Consider the following 3,518-nt stretch of genomic DNA (forward strand, 5'->3'; position numbering starts at 1 on the left):
AGTGGCTGTGTGTGTGTATCTAACATATGGCTTAGCTCTGCACTCTGATCTTCAAGCAAGCTTTATTTGTTAGATTACCAAAAAAAACAAAAACTAAAAAACACTAAATTGATGGCTCAGATTGAAAGCACTGGCTGCTGCTCTTCAGAGGTCTTAAGTTCAGTTCCCCACAACCACATACATAGTGGCTCACAACCATCTATAATAAAATCTGGTGCTCTCTTCTGGCATGCAGGCAGAAGACTGTATGCATAATAAATCTTGCTATCCAAAGGCTAAAATGGTCACAATTTCAGATTCAAGGATAGTATCAAAAAGCAAATACCAACATAAGCACATCCTGATAGTTTGAGTATCCAGACTTCATGGATGCACTTATCACTTGATACCAGTTTTGCTTCCTAATTACCAACTACTGCTAGTCTTCCTATTTTGATGAGAGTTGTTTGAATAAGTTTTACAACTGCTAAACTACACTCTGGTGTTCAGGATATGTTTGGGCAACATAACAATCAATGACAGACCACATGTAACTGGTTCATAAAATGGCACCCAGTGGCAATTTCAGTTTGTGTGATTATATTGACATTTGCACAATGAGGTCTCCTAAGCATGCATTTCTCAGAACATGTCTCACCAGTAGCATATTAATACCTGAAAAAATGAATCATCTATTGCAAAAGCAGATGTATATGTAATCCTCACAGTCTGCTCATATGACCACTGAATTTTATGTATTCACTGTGTTAGCACTGAACTTTGAATGTCTATTATATAAAGGAAATAACAAAACTGCAAGACTGTACCAATGAGGTGGCTTGGGTAATAGGTGCTTGCTGGACAAGCCTGGTCTATCTCCAGAGCCATGCAAAGGTGAAGGAAAGAACTGACTCCACAAGATTGCTTATGACTGACTGACCCCAGGAGCACACATGTGGGCGCGGGTGCATGCGCATGTGCACACACATAGGTTTTTCCAGACAGGGTTTCTATGTGTAACAGCCCTAGTTGTCCTGGAACATGCTTTGTAGACCAGGCTTTCCTCAAACTCAATGAGATCCACCTGCCTCTGCCTCTCTGGTGCTGGGTTTAAAAGTATATGCCATCATGCCTGGCTTTAATATATTTTTTAAACTACAAGATTGTGTTTTCTAGAACACACTTTCTGCTGAAGTTGAACCCAAAGCAGTATACATGCTAAATACTGACCCATGACATGGAGTCAAACAATACAAAATTGTGTAATCTCTGCAAATTGTTGTTTCACGTTGGAAGTGTGTGTGTTCTCACACACATATGTATGTAAAATCTCCAGTGTTGAGGGAAAAAATGGTTTGGCAGCATACATTAGGAATCTTTAAAGACAGAATATTTTATCCTAAAGATGAAGTACACAAAAGCTAGGCAAGGTAGTACACACCTGTCATCTTAGCACTTGGAGGTGACAACAGGAATCCAGCCTGGGCTACATGAGATTGTCTCAACCAAAATCTTAAGATGTATAAAAAGTGTATGTAGAAAGATAGCCTTAAAAGTGGGAAAATATCTACTTAATGTGAAAATGGCAAGTTGCACAAAGCTTATTTCCTGGTTTTTCTCCTCTACAACAGTGTTTCCTTATGTAATCCAGCCTAGCTGCCTTGAACTCAAAATCCTGCTTCAAGCTCTGACGTGCTACAATTACACACCCATCACTATACCAGGCTATGCAATCCTGAAGAATATCCCAGGAGATTTGAGGAGATGGCTCAGTGGTTAAGAGTCCTTGCTGCCCAAACATGAAGACCTGAATTGGGATCCCCAGAACCCATGTAAAAAGCCAGACATTACTGTGCATTTCTGCAACTCTGGTGCTGGGTCAGGGAGTGGTGAGATGACAGGATCACTAGAGCTTTCTGACCATCTGTCTAGCTGAAAAAGTAATGAGCTCCAAGTGAAAGACCCTTTCTCAATGGAATAAAGCAACGATCTGTTACCAGAAAGGACACCACATCCTTTTCATCAGTGTGTGTGTATGAACACATACATGCATACCACACATGCACACACACACAAGCAAACGGAATGTCCAAGGAGTGGAAATGGCCTCAAACCAAACGTGATTGTGAATTCTGTTGGTCTGTCTGTGCCTTCAGTTCTCACACTTTTCATTTTCAATCTTAATTCACATTTTTTTTTCATCCTATGAGGAGAAAGAAAACGGACCAGTAGAAGTAGACTAGTGAGAGGTAAGAAGAATTCAGATATTGCAGAGGAGCCTTAGAAAGCACACAAGAGTCCATTTCTGATTACAGAAAATCCAAGTCAAAGTCATTGACATCCTACAGTGCAGAAAAACACCCTTGCTTCTTGAAAATTAAAAACGCATTAGGTAAGAACCATTTATCTAAAGTAGGGGAAACAAATTTCTCATTATGATGGTTGTTGGGGCTTGGGGAGAACATTCAAGTTAATAAGGAAATCAGAGTAACTATCGCACCCATGATTGTGCCTGGACAGGAAAAAACAAGTGAGATGTGCATACACCAAAACTACAGAAGGAGACCAATTGCAAACCCGAGTGACAGATGTACAGGACTCTTCCAGGAGGGAGTGCTCTGACCTATCAGAGAAGGCCGGCTTAGCTGGAGAAGGGCATCCAGATGTGTGGTCTTGTCCCAGAATCCCAGGCAAGCTCTTGAGCACTTTCCCGTTGACTGAACTGTCCTATCTCGATAGGGATTCTAACCCAATTACTAGCTCTGTTGCTTGGTGTAAGAGTCCTTTGTTACCCCAGATGGGAACTGTGGTGCTTACACCCCTGTTGGTGAAGCTTTCTCTCCCTCTGCTGTACTGAGTGAGTTACCTAGTTTGAATAAGGGTGATGGGGCCAAGGTCTTGAACTGGGAATTGGTAACCACGGTCTGATCGCTCTGTGCACTCTAGACTTCAGTTTTCCCGCCAGCACTGACGTGTAGGCGTGTTTATACAGTCGTTTCAGGTTGAAACATTCCAGTACCTGGAGAGCGAGCCCGTTCCCTCAAAGAGTTGGACTGACCCTTGCAGTTTCCGGACCAGGATTCCCTTCTGGGGAGAATACAATTCTGGCCGCGCTCTATGAAGATGGCTTCCAGGATATGCGCTTCCAGAAAGAGCGGGAAGGAGTAAGGAAAGAAAGCCAAGATGAGAACTCTCAGGAGGCAGCTTTCTGACAGACAAGCTCCAAGTCGCTGCCTGGACTAAGCTGACCAGGTCAGAATTGACAGGAGCCGCTCAAGGGCCCAAAGCCTATTAAATGGCTACTCGAGGGCCAATCAGAAACAAGAGTTCTGAATCCTGACTAGAGAGCCGAAACTGACAGGTTCGTCGGTTTGCAGACAGCCAATCAGAGGCTGGGTCCCCGAACTCTGTTGGGGGCGGGGAAAGGGCTGGGTATGGTCGGCCAGCAGCGTGCGCTGACTGGTCGGAGGAATATGGGCGGGGCCAGTAGGAAGGCGGGGCTGACGGCAGCGGGTCTGGTTCCACCTCCAGCGCTCCAG

The sequence above is a fragment of the Phodopus roborovskii genome, unplaced genomic scaffold (assembly GCF_943737965.1).
Source record: "Phodopus roborovskii unplaced genomic scaffold, PHOROB, whole genome shotgun sequence".
In the NCBI taxonomy this organism is placed as follows: Eukaryota; Metazoa; Chordata; class Mammalia; order Rodentia; family Cricetidae; genus Phodopus; species Phodopus roborovskii.